General features: G+C 47.7%; 1 long non-coding RNA gene across 1 annotated transcript; it reads left to right on the top strand.

The window, feature by feature from the left end:
* The first annotated feature begins 6,148 nt into the window (after nucleotides 1-6,148).
* On the top strand, nucleotides 6,149-13,356 carry LOC145335749 (uncharacterized). Its single transcript, XR_013885299.1, has 3 exons — nucleotides 6,149-6,264; nucleotides 9,213-9,294; nucleotides 13,261-13,356. It is a non-coding gene; the product is annotated as an uncharacterized LOC145335749 (long non-coding RNA).
* Nucleotides 13,357-13,864: the final 508 nt, after the last annotated feature.

Raw genomic sequence — 13,864 nt, 5'->3', positions numbered from 1 at the left:
GTGTGGAGTCTGCACATTCTCCCTGTGTCTGCGTGGATTTCCTGCGGGTGCTCCAGTTTCCTCCCCCAGTCCAAAAGATGTATGGGTTAGGTTCATAGAATCATAGAATCCTTACAGTGCAGAAGGAGGCCATTCAGCCCATTGAGTCTGCACCGACCACAATCCCACCCAGGCCGTATCCCCATAACCCCCCATGCATTTACTCTACCTAGCCTCCCTGACACTAAGGGACTCTCAACTACCCTCTGAAATGAAGTTAGGGATGGGCCATAAACGCAGTGATGTGGAGATGCTGGCATTGGACTGGGGTAAACACAGTAAGAAATCTCACAACACCAGGTTAAAGTCCAACAGGTTTATTTGGTAGCACAAACCACTAGCTTTCGGAACTGGCTGTTCCTTCATCAGGTGAGTGGAGGTTGTGTTCACAAAACAGGGCATATAAAGACACAAACACAATTTACAAAATAATGGTTGGAATACAAGTCTTTACAGGTACTCAAGCTTTAAAGGTACAGACAATGTGAGTGGAGACAGGGTTAAACACAGATTAAAGAGATGTGTATTGTCACCAGCCAGGACAGTTAGTGAGATTTTGCAAGCCCAGGCAAGTCATGTTGATTACAGATAGTGCAACGTGAATCCAGGATCCCGGTTGAGGCTGTTCTCATGTGTGCGGAACTTGGCTATCAGCCTTTGCTCTGTGACTCTGTGCTTTCATGTATCATGAAGGCTGCCTTGGAGAACGTTTATCCAAAGCTCAGAGGCCAAATGCCCGTGACCGCTGAAGTGTTCCCCAACAGGAAGGGAACACTCTTGCCTGGTGATTGTCAAGTGGTGTTCATTCATCCGTTGTTGTAGCGTCTGCATTGTCTCCCCAGTGTACCATGCCTTGGGACATCCTTTCCTGCCATGTATCAGGTAGTCAGATGGCAAGTGTATGTACCTGGTGGATGGTATTCTCATGTGTGATGATGTCATCGATGTCGATGATCCGGCATCTCTTGCAGAGGTTGCTGTGACAGGATTGTGTTGTGTCGTTGTCACTGTTCCCCTGAAGGCTGGGTATTTTGGTGTGAACAATGGCCTGCTTAAGGTTGTGCAGTTGTTTGAAAGCAAGAAGTGGGGGTGTGGGGATGGCCTTGGCGAGGTGTTCGTCTTCATCGATGACATGTTGACAGCTCCGGAGAAGACGTCGTAGTTTCTCTGCTGCGGGGGAATACTGGACTTCGCAGAGCAGAGACTGATAGCCAAGTTCCACACACATGAGGACAGCCTCAACCGGGATCTTGGGTTCATGTCACACTATCTGTAATCCCCATGACTTGCCTGGGCTTGCAAAATCTCACTAACTGTCCTGGCTGGAGAAAATATATACTTCTTTAACCTGTGCTTAACCCTCTCTCCACTCACATTGTCTGTACCTTTAAGACTTAATTACTTGTAAAGACTTGCATTCCAACCATTAATTTGTAAATTGAATTTGTGTGTTTATATGCCCTGTTTGTGAACAGAACTTCCAATCACCTGAGGAAGGAGCAGCGCTCTGAAAGCTAGTGGCTTTTGCTACCAAATAAACCTGTTGGACTTTAACCTGATGTTGTGAGACTTCTTACTATAATTGCTGGCCAGTCAGTGATGCCCATGTCCTACGAATGAATGTAAGAAAATCCCCTCCCACCCCAGACAATGGTGAGCTGTCTCTGCCTCGGGGAAAACACACACGGGGAAGCGGGGGGGGGGGGGGGGGGGGGGTATCCCGGCAAAGGTGGGGGGGTCGGTGAGGAGGGAAATGCGAATAAGGATTTTGCTGCAAAATCTTTCTCATTTTATTTCTTTAATGTTTTTTGCAGTGGTTGCTGAAGAAAGTCATTCTAAAGGTATGAAACCCGTCAGGAGGATGTCTGCAAACTGGTTAAACTCCACACGCACATTGAGTGTACAACTGGAGTGAGATTGGTGGAGGAGCATTTAAGACAGTCACGTGACATTCTCCCCCCTCTCTCCCCGTGCCCCCCACCCACTTTATCAGAAATCTATCGGCAAGCAGAACGGGGGTTGGGGGGACTGCCAAACGATGACCACGGGAACCTTTAACCTGAAATCCCTGCGATATGATTTCTATTAAGACCGCATGAAACAGGCAACTCAACAGGCTTTGTGTGACGGATTGTTGTTTAGGGAGCTAATGTGCAGGGGGCCTCCTCCTTACAGCCCGTGGGAATTAAAGCTCCGTGTTTCAATAATTGGTGACATTGCAATGCCAGAGGCGGAAGGCTCATGCCACTGTCCAACCAGGTCTTCAATGTACACATGAGGCCAATATTTGTGTAACTGCCTTACACTGAATCCTGCTGAACTCCATTCGGCCCATTGACTAGGCATTGTTTCCTCTCTGACTCTGTCCCATTACGTAGCCTCTATATCTCATTGCAGTCTACTATCTGTCCCATGTATCCCTCACTACTATATTTAGTTACCTCTATATCTCACTGAACCCCACATTGTGCTCTCTCTCTGTCCCACTTTGATATCGTCAATATTATTTGTACCCTTTCTGAGTTGCCTGTCTTGCCTGGTCTTAATAGAAATAATATCACAGGAATTTCAAGCTAAAGGTTCCCGTGGGTGGTGGTGGATTGAATAGTTGTCGTTTGGCAGGCCCCCTTCCTCTCGTCGGTAGGTTTCTGATAAAATGGGTTGGGGGGTGGGGAGGGTGCGTGGGGAGAGGGGGGATTTCTGTCTACCACATTCTCTATCCTAATGAACAGCACCTTGTCCTATTCCTATGCTTGTCTCTTACATTCTGTATGCTTGTTAAGTGACCAGACCCTATTGTTGGTCTCCTATTGTGTATCTATCTCCCACTGTCTCCCAGTGTGTATCTATCTCCCACTGTCTCCCAGTGTGTATCTATCTCCCGCTGTCTCCCAGTGTGTATCTATCTCCCGCTGTCTCCCAGTGTGTATCTATCTCCCGCTGTCTCCCAGTGTGTATCTATCTCCCGCTGTCTCCCAGTGTGTATCTATCTCCCGCTGTCTCCCAGTGTGTATCTATCTCCCGCTGTCTCCCAGTGTGTATCTATCTCCCGCTGTCTCCCAGTGTGTATCTATCTCCCGCTGTCTCCCAGTGTGTATCTATCTCCCGCTGTCTCCCAGTGTGTATCTATCTCCCGCTGTCTCCCAGTGTGTATCTATCTCGCGCTGTCTCCCAGTGTGTATCTATCTCCCGCTGTCTCCCAGTGTGTATCTATCTCGCGCTGTCTCCCAGTGTGTATCTATCTCCCGCTGTCTCCCAGTGTGTATCTATCTCCCGCTGTCTCCCAGTGTGTATCTATCTCCCGCTGTCTCCCAGTGTGTATCTATCTCCCGCTGTCTCCCAGTGTGTATCTATCTCCCGCTGTCTCCCAGTGTGTATCTATCTCCCGCTGTCTCCCAGTGTGTATCTATCTCCCGCTGTCTCCCAGTGTGTATCTATCTCCCGCTGTCTCCCAGTGTGTATCTATCTCCCGCTGTCTCCCAGTGTGTATCTATCTCCCGCTGTCTCCCAGTGTGTATCTATCTCCCGCTGTCTCCCAGTGTGTATCTATCTCCCGCTGTCTCCCAGTGTGTATCTATCTCCCGCTGTCTCCCAGTGTGTATCTATCTCCCGCTGTCTCCCAGTGTGTATCTATCTCCCGCTGTCTCCCAGTGTGTATCTATCTCCCGCTGTCTCCCAGTGTGTATCTATCTCCCGCTGTCTCCCAGTGTGTATCTATCTCCCGCTGTCTCCCAGTGTGTATCTATCTCCCGCTGTCTCCCAGTGTGTATCTATCTCCCGCTGTCTCCCAGTGTGTATCTATCTCCCGCTGTCTCCCAGTGTGTATCTATCTCCCACTGTCTCCCAGTGTGTATCTATCTCCCACTGTCTCCCAGTGTGTATCTATCTCCCACTGTCTCCCAGTGTGTATCTATCTCCCACTGTCTCCCAGTGTGTATCTATCTCCCGCTGTCTCCCAGTGTGTATCTATCTCCCGCTGTCTCCCAGTGTGTATCTATCTCCCGCTGTCTCCCAGTGTGTATCTATCTCCCGCTGTCTCCCAGTGTGTATCTATCTCCCGCTGTCTCCCAGTGTGTATCTATCTCCCGCTGTCTCCCAGTGTGTATCTATCTCCCACTGTCTCCCAGTGTGTATCTATCTCCCGCTGTCTCCCAGTGTGTATCTATCTCCCACTGTCTCCCAGTGTGTATCTATCTCCCACTGTCTCCCAGTGTGTATCTATCTCCCACTGTCTCCCAGTGTGTATCTATCTCCCACTGTCTCCCAGTGTGTATCTATCTCCCACTGTCTCCCAGTGTGTATCTATCTCCCACTGTCTCCCAGTGTGTATCTATCTCCCACTGTCTCCCAGTGTGTATCTATCTCGCACTGTCTCCCAGTGTGTATCTATCTATGTGATTATATTCTCTATACTCTCTATGTGGTCATACACTCCAGAGAAAAAAAATCCCAGTCTATCCAACCTCTCCTTATAACTCAAACCATCAAGTCTTGACAGCATTCTAGAACATCTCTTCCGCACTCTTTCTAGTTTAATAATATCCTTTGTATAATAGGATGACCAGAATTGCACGCAGTATTCCAAATGTGGCCTTACCAATGTCTTGTGCAACTTCAACAAGACATCCCAACTCCTGTATTCAATGTTCTGACCAATGAAATCAAGCATGCTGAATCCCTCCTTCACCGCTCTGTGTACCTATGACTCCACTTTCAAGGAGCTATGAACATATACCCCTTTGTTCTGTAAATTTCCCCAACATCCCACTATTAATTAAGTCTTGCCCTGATTCTGTCTACCAAAACGCATCACCTCGCATTTATCTAAATTAAACTCCATTTGCATTCATCAGCCCACTGACCCAATTGATCAAGATCCCATTGCAATACTAGATAGCTTTCTTCACTAACCTTCTACTGTTATCTATTATCACCTCCTGTGTCCTGTTGTTACTTATTGTCCTGTATCTGAGCCTGTCCCATTTACATTCCCCATGTCTTGCTGTTACCCTGTTGTGTATTCTCTATGTCCAAGTGCAGCCCGTTATGTACAGTTCTGAAGCCTCTTGCCACTCAATAACTTGTATTTGGTGCAACACCTTAATGTAGGGAAAGATCCCAAAATACTGGAAACAAACAGTTACGGTTAAGGTTAAAGTTGGCATTAGAGTTAAAGATATGGCTGGAGCTAAGGATAGGATTAGGGCACGGTGGCACAGTGGTTAGCACTGCTGTCTCACAGCCCCAGGGACCTGGGTTCAATTCCAGCCTCATGTGAGTGTCTGTGTAAAGTTTGCACATTCTCTCTGTGTCTGTGTGGGTTTCCTCCAGGTGCTCCGGCTTACACCCACAGCCCAAAGATGTGCAAATTAGGTGGATTGGCCATGCTAAATTGCCCTTTAGTGTCCAAAGATTGTAGGTTAGGTTGATTTGCCATGCTAAACTGCTCCACAATGTCCAAAGATGTGTAGGTTAGGTGGAATGGCCATGCTAAATTGCCCCTTCATGTCTCAAGCTGTGTAGGTTTGGTGAATAAGCCATGCTAAATTGCTTCTTAGTGTCCCAAGATGTGCAGGTGAGGTTGATTAGCCCTGCTAAATTGCCCCTTAGTGCCCAAAGATGCATAGGTTAGGGAGATTAGTGGGGTAGATACATGAGGCTGCAGGGTTAGAGCCTGGGTGGGTTGCTGTGTTGGAGAGTTGGTGCAGATGCAGTGGGCTGAACAGCCTCCTTCTGCACTGCAGAGATTCTACGATTCTAAGTCAAGCCTTGTTATCATGAGGCACAACAAAAAGCTTGGGGGAAAAAGTGCCTCTTTTAATAAGAGGTCTTATAGGAAGCGATGGAATTGGAGTGATGAGGCTGGGAGTACCAGAGCATGGGTGTCTTGGTTGTTCAAGATAAGGCTGGTGTTGGGAGAAAGAAGATAGGAAGAAGTGGGAAGGGGCTTAAGACTGGAGGAGGTCATAGGGACAGGGAGGGAGGGAGGCCACGTAGTTATTCAATGGCAAGAGGGAGGAGTTAACCTGTAGCTTTGTTTCTGGTTGGCATACCTTTATATATGTCTCACTACAGATTGGTATGATTGCTTGCAGATTATCAGGGGCAGTCCAAGTCACTGAACGGGACTGGCATGGTTATTGGAATCTTAGCGACGTTAATGTTGGTGGCCATAGTCACCATCATCGCCTACTACATGTGCTACTACAGGAAGAAGACAGAGAAGTGAGTCAACTTTTTATATGGGGGAGGTGATGGCCTAGTGGTATTATCGCAAGACTGTTAATCTAGAAACTCAGCTAATGTTCTGGAGAAGCGGGGTTCAAATCCCACCATAGCAGATGGTGGGGTTTTAATTCAATAATTAAAAAAAAAGCCGGAATTAAGAATCTATTGATGCCAATTGTCAGAAAAATAAATCTGATTCACTAATATCCTTGGACACCTTAGAGTCCTCACACAACAGTCACTGAAAGTAAGCGTTCAGGTACAGCAGGCAGTAAGGAAGGCAATTGGTATGTTGGCCTTCATAGTAAGAGAATTTGAATGTAGGAATAGAAATATTTTGCTACAATTGTATAGGCCTCGGTGAAGCCACACCTGGAGTATTGTGTGCTGTTTTGGTGTCCTCATCTGAGGAAAGATGTCCTTGCTATAGAAGGAGTGCAGCAAAGGTTTACCAGACTGATTCCTGGGATGGTGGATCTGTCATATGAGGAGAGACTAAGTTGGTTTGGATTATATTCACTGGAGTTTAGAAGAGTGAGAGGTGATCTCATAGAAACTTATAAAATTCTAACAGGATTAGACAGGGTGGATTCAGAAAGAATGTTCCTGATGCGGGAAGTCCAGAACTCAGGTGTCACAGCTTGAGGATAAGAGGTAAACCTTTTAGGAATGAGGTGAGGAGAAATTTCTGCACCCAGAAGGTGGTGAATGTGTGGAATTCACAACCACAGAGAGTAGTTGAGGCCAAAACTTTGTGTGATTTCAAGGAGAAATTAGATATAACTCTTGGGGCTTAAGGGATATGGGGGGAAGGGGGGAATCAGAATATTGAATTTGATGATCAGCTGTGATCAAAATGAATGGTGGAGCAGGCTCGAAGGACTGAATGGCCTATTCTTGCTTCTAGTTTCTATGTCCTTTAAGAGAGGAAATCTGCCATCCTTACCTAGTCTGGCTAAACATTACTCCAGAGCCACAGCAATGTGGTTGACTCTCAACTGCCCATGGGCACCTGGAGATGGGCAATCAATACTGGTCCAGCCAATGACGCCCATGTCCCATAATGAATTAAAAAAACTCTCTGAAAGATGCAGTGGAATTACTCAGGCCATTCAACCACCAAGCACCTATCTATTCCCTTCCCATTTTCTCAAACTTGGTCTGCAACTTTGTATGCTTTGGCCCTTCAAGTGCTCATCTAAATGCTTCTTAAATGTTGTGAGGGTCCCTCCACCACCCTTTCAGGCAGCAAATTCCAAATACCCACCACCCTCTGGGTGAGAAAGTTTTTCCTCAAATCCCCCCCTAAATCTCCTGCCCCTTATCTGAAATCTATGTCCCCTGGTTATTGACCCCTGCACAAGGGGAAAAGTTTCTTCTTGTCTACCCTATCTATGGAGAATCTAGGATCAGAGGACTTAATCTCAGAATAAAGGGGGCACCAATTTAAGACTAAGATGAGGAGGAATTTCTTCTCTCGAAAGGGTTTGGAACTCCTTGCCACAGAGAGCTGTGGGGGCAGAGCCCTTGTATATATTTAAAGTTGAGCTATGAGGAGAGGCTGAATAAACTAGGCTTGTACTCGTTAGAGTTTAGAAGAATGAGGGGAGATCTCATTGAGACGTATAAATGATGAATGGGATGGATAGGATAGAGGTGGAGAGACTCTTCCCGCTCAGAAAGGACAGTAGGACTAGGGGGCACAGCCTCAAGATAAAGGGGGGGCGGTTTAGAACGAAGTTGAGGAGGAACTTCTTCACTCAAAGGGTGGTGAATCTCTGGAATTCTCTGCCCGTTGAAGTGGTGGAGGCTGCCTCGCTAAATATTTTTAAGACGCGGGTTGATGGGTTTTTGATAAGCGAGGGGATTAAGGGTTATGGGGAGAGAGCGGGAATGTGGAACTGAGACACAACAGATCAGCCATGATCTTATTGAATGGCGGGGCAGGCTCGAAGGGCTAGATGGCCTACTCCTGCTCCTATTTCTTATGTTCTTATGTTTTTGATCAGTAAGGGAATCAAGGGTTACGTGGAAAAATTAGGAAAGTGGATGTGAGGAATGATGGATCAGCCATGATCCTATCAAATGGCAGAGCAAGCTCAAAGGGCCAAATGGCCTCCTCCTGTTCCAACTTCTTATGGTGTTGGGTAACTCAGCACAGACTCAGGATGAAGAGAGGCCTTGCTGTGTGCCCCACAGACTCAATGGAGCCTGAGACCTTGCTGTGTGTATCACAGACTCGATGGAGCCTGAGGCCTTGCTGTATGCCTCACAGACCTTATGCAGCCTGAGGCCTTGCTGTGTGTCTCACAGGCCTGATGCAGCCTGAGGCCTTGCTGTGTGTCTCACAGGCCTGATGCAGCCTGAGGCCTTGCTGTGTGTATCACAGACCTGAAGGAGCCTGAGGCCTTGCTGTGTGTCTCACAGACTCAATGGAGCCTGAGGCCTTGCTGTGTGTTGTCCAGACTCGATGGAGCCTGAGGCCTTGCTGTGTGCACCACAGAATAGATGGAGCCTGAGGCCTTGCTGTGTCCCACAGACTCAAGAGAGCCTGAGGCCTTGCTGCGTGCACCACAGATTAGATGGAGCCTGAGGCCTTGCTGTGTCCTGTGTGTCCCACAGACTCGATGGAGCCTGAGGCCTTGCTGTGTGCCCCATTGATCTGATGAAGCCTGAGGCCTTGGTGTATGCCCCACGGACTAGATGGAGCCTGAGGCCTTGCTGTGTGTACCACAGACTAGATGGAGCCTGAGGTCTTGCTGTGTGTCCCACAGACTTGATGGAGCCTGAGGTCTTGCTGTGTGTCTCACAGACTTATTGGAGCCTGGGGCCTTGTGTGCAACTTAGCACAGGTAAAGCCTTATGTAACTTAACTGTTCTACCTGGCCTAGTTGATAATGAAGCTTTCTTTTATCATGACATTGAGTTAAAGTTTGTTTGTTAAGGAAACCTTTGGAGGACGTAGAGGAGAAGAATGCTTTGGATCCAGGAATTGCCTCTCCCATTGGGGAAAAAGATGTCAGAGAGGTGGGTCCTTAATTCACAACATGGTATAGTCCAGGTCAGAGACTCCAAGGTGTTTTATGAAGTCAGCCTAGACGATAAGATTTGCACTTTGAGTTTGGCGTGTGTAAGCATAAGATGTGATTCGAACGACCCACTAGGGAGCTTTTATCAAACAATGTTTATTCAAGAATACAGTTAACACGTATCGAAAGAAAATTAGCAATTACTTTTACCAATCACAAACAAAAAACAATCATGATATTGTAATGGGGTGTCACAGTGGTTAGCACTGCTGTCTCACAGCACCCAGGGACACGGATTTGATTCCCGGCTTGGGTCACTGTCTGTTTGGAGGCTGCACATTCTCCCTGTGTCTGTGTGGGTTTCCTCCGGGTGCTCCTGGTTTCCTCCCACAGTCCAAAGATGTCTGGGTTAGGTAGACTAACCATGCTAAATTGCCCCTTAGTGTCAGGGGGACTAGCTTGGGTAAAAGCATGGAGTACAAGGATAGCGCCTGGGTGGGATTGTGGTCGGTGCAGACTTGATGGGTCGAATGGCCTCCTCCTGCTCTATAAAGATTCCATGAACATGAACAACTAAATGCACTGTTCCAACGCAACAAGCCTCCCTATAAACGTACACCCAGGCTTAGCACAGAAAATAAGTATCCTCTCATGATGCTGGATCTTGCAGCTTTGCAACACCCCACTTTGAATTAGTCCATTGAATGGAGAATTGAAATTCTGCCCTCCCAGCCCTGTAACCTTCAGCAGACCTCAAAGGTCGAGACAGAGCAACTGTCGGCCTCTAGCTTTTAGCCAGCGAACCGCTTCAAGAGACAGAGGCAATCCTTGCCTCCAGTTACTAGCCATCCAGCCACCAAGAACTAAATTTCCAATACCAGGGAGGGATACAGAATCATCCTGCTTGTCACTCTAGAGTCCAAATATCTTCTAACTAGCCATCAGCCAAAACTGAAAGTGAAAGAACTCTTGGGAGATAAACTGTCCCGTCAGACCTGTCAATCAATCTTCCCACAATAACTCCAAAAAGGTCATAAACTCCCAGAGAGTGCATTCAGCCCAAATTAAAAAATAAACAAAAACCAATTTAAATCATTTAAGCAGCAATGAAAGATGCCACTACAGACCTCACAGTGTCAATAGTAAAATAAAATAGGCTTGCTTGGGGTGGCACGGTGGTGTAGTGGTTAACACTGCTGCCTCATAGCGCCAGGGACCTGGGTTTGATTCCTGGTTTGGGTCACTGTCTGTATGGAGTTTGCATGTTCTCCCCACTGTCAGCATGCTCCGGTTTCCTCCCAAAGTCTAAAGAAGTGTGGGTTCGGTGGATTGGCCATACTAAATTGACCCTTAGCGTCAGGGGGACTAGCTAGGGTAAATGCATGGGGTTACGGGATTAGGGCCTGTGTTTGATTGCTATTGGTGCAAACTTGATGGGCTGAATGGCCTCCTTCTGCACTGCAGGGATTCTATGATTCTTACAAACTGCAGAGAACTTGGTTAGAAATAAATTTTTCAAAGGTAGTGTCACAAACAGGATTGTTATCTCTTTCCCAGTTCCCTCTGTCATATATATTCCCTCCAGATTGAGTTGATTGTAGCATCCGTTCTCACAGTTGGCTCTCATTCAGAATCCCTGGTCTTGTAGTCCCGATTTCTGCCTCTATGGGCCATGACCCTTTGCTGATGGTCCCTGGATCATTCAGCCAGTTGGATGTCTCCAACTGCTCCATTTCCCTCTCTCTCTATCGCCACAGTTGTTACTTTCCAATGGATGCAGAGCCTGGCATGCGCCTCAGTGCCCTCCATCCATTGTGTTGTACCCATGCCAGCTGAGACAGACTCGTTCCAGCCGAGGGCGTGTGGGCAAGCACATCATTGGCATCACATGGGTGGATACTTAATGGCCAAAATGGCCTCCATTCAGCTCCCATCGCACAAAGATGCCTTTCTTCAACCAAGTCAATCACTTCACGGGCTGGCACGGTGGTTAGCACTGCTGCCTTTCAGCACCAGGGACCCCAGGTTCAATTCCTGGCTTGGGTCACTGTCTGTACAGAGTCTGCACATTCTCCCCGTATCTACATGAGTTTCCTCCAAGCGCTGTGGTTTCCTCCCACAGTCCAAAGATGTGCAGGATAGGTTAATTGGCCATGCTAAATTGACCCTATGTCAGGGAGATTAGATAGGGTAAATATGTGGCGTTATGGGAATAGGGCCTGGGTTGGATTGTGATTGGTGCAGACTCAAAGGGCTGAATGACCTCCTTCTGCACCAATTCTATGATTCCCACCCTGTCCGTGTTTTACCACTTCATTCCCCATGGCTTAGTGGTATTATCGCTAGACTATCAATCCAGAAGCTCGGCTAATTTTCTGTGGACCTGGGTTCGAATCCCACCATGGCAGATGGTGGAATTTGAATTCAATAAAAAATATCTGGAATTAAGAATCCACTGATGACCGTGAAACCATTGTCGATTGTCAGAAAACCCCCCACCCGGGTTCACTCACGAATGTTCTTTAGGGAAGGAAATCTGCTGTCCAAACCTGGTCTGGCCTACATGTGACTCCGGAGCCACAGCAATGTGGTTGACTCTCAACTGCCCTCTGAAATGGACCAGCGAACCACTGTGTGTCAACCGCTACAAAGTCTAATGGCATTGCAGGTCAACCCACAGCACATGGACTGCAGCGATTCAAGAAGGCAGCTCACCACCACCTTCTCAAGAGCAACCAGGGATGGGTAATAAATGCTGGCCAGCCAGCGACGCCCATGGCCCAGGAATGAATGAATAAAAAGAAATTGGGAGCTCAGCGGTTTACACTCCCACCTCTAAGTCGAAAGGTTACGCATTTTGATCCCCCGTTCAGAGTCTTGAGTACATGAGAAATATGAGAACATAAATCGAGATCCCCTGGGCCGAGTGGAAAGTGGCACATGGCTATTTTTTAAAGTTTATTTATTAGTCTCACAAGAAGGCTTACATTAACACTGCAATGAAGTTACTGTGAAAATCCCCTAGTCACTACACTCCAGCGCCTGTTCGGGTACACTGAGGAAGAATTTCGCATGGCCAGTGCATCTAACCCGCGCGTCTTTCGGACTGTGGGAGGAAACCGGAGCACCCGGAGGAAACCCATGCAGACACGGGGAGATCGTGCAAACTCCACAGAGACAGTGACCCAAACTAGGAATTGAACCCGGGTCCCTGGTGTTGTGAGGCAGCGGTGCTAACCCATTTTGCCACCATGCTGCCCCCAGTGGATAATTTATTCGATAATAGCACCCCCCCCCACCCCTCTCCTCTCCCGTGTGAGCACCCGGGGGGGGGGGGTCTTGCTATGTTAAAGGCGCTATACCTGTGCAGAACCTGCACATTCTCCCCGTATCTGTCTGAGTTTCCTCTGGATGCTCTGGTTTCCTCCCACAGTCCAAAGATGTGTGGGGTTAGGTGGATTGGCTATGATAAATTGCCCCTCAGTGTCAGGGGGAGTAGCTTGGGTAAACAGGTTGGGTTATGGGCTTAGGGCCTGGGTGGGATTGTGGTCGGTGCAGACTTGATGGGTCGAGTGGCCTCCTTCTACACTATAGGGATTCTATAATTCTATGCTAAATGTGAGCTTTGGTTGCTCTGTTGAGTGGCAATATTTCGAGACCAACACCCACTCCCCTCCCCCCACCATCAGTGCTAACCACTGTGCCATCCACTTTGAAGTGGCCCTGGGTAGCAGGAATTGCTCCTGGGCAATACTTACCCTCAGCCCTCATCATCACAACTGGTCATCATCACCTTTCTGTTTGTGGGAGCTTACTGTGCGCAAATTGACTTCCCGCAGCACATCCGACAAAGCTCTTGATTGGCTGAGAAGTGGGGCTTCCAGCGGTGGGGGGGGTGAGGTTGGGGGGGGGCAGGGAGGCAGCTAAACAAATTCAGATCTTTTCTTTGTTTCTTCTGCCTCAGGAGCCGTGAACCCGCAGACAGAAGATCCACCCTGGCGAGGTCCCCTCCAGCAAAGATTCCAGGACAGAACTCAGGCGTAAAGAAAGCCAACGGTCCACTGAAGTCCTTTGCTGCGAACGTTTTATTTCTGGTTTTTCAATGTAATTTAACAAGAAGCCTCCAATATCCATGACCTTGCCATAACAATTATCTGCTAAGTCTCCATGGGGAAAAGTTGGCCTGCCCTTTGCACTATTATCGTTGGGTCATTTTTTTTGCTTTTTGTAAACTTATTTTCCTTGTCAAACGAAATACTCATTTTCTTAGCCGATGCTCTAATGACTGCCCATGTGAGCTAGTGAGGAGCCAGAGGTTCTATCCTCTGGATTGCTGCATATATGTTCTATAGAAATGCGGGTAATTTTAAGGAATACTCAAATTCTCTTCATACCATTCCCTATATCTTGCTCATCAATGCCCATGTTTTATATAATAAGGTTGTGGGGGTGGTGTATGGGGTCTTTGATTATGTCCAGGTTCGTGGGGTCCTTGATTATGCTGGTTGCTTTCCCCAGGCAGTGGGGAGTGTAGACGGAGTCAATGGATAGGAGGCTGGTTTGTGTGA

This window comes from Carcharhinus amblyrhynchos, unplaced genomic scaffold (assembly GCF_965287045.1).
Source record: "Carcharhinus amblyrhynchos unplaced genomic scaffold, sCarAmb.v2.hapA scaffold_40, whole genome shotgun sequence".
Classification (NCBI taxonomy): domain Eukaryota; kingdom Metazoa; phylum Chordata; class Chondrichthyes; order Carcharhiniformes; family Carcharhinidae; genus Carcharhinus; species Carcharhinus amblyrhynchos.
Note: the sequence above shows the minus strand (reverse complement) of the source record. Positions and strands in the feature narration are given on the sequence as shown.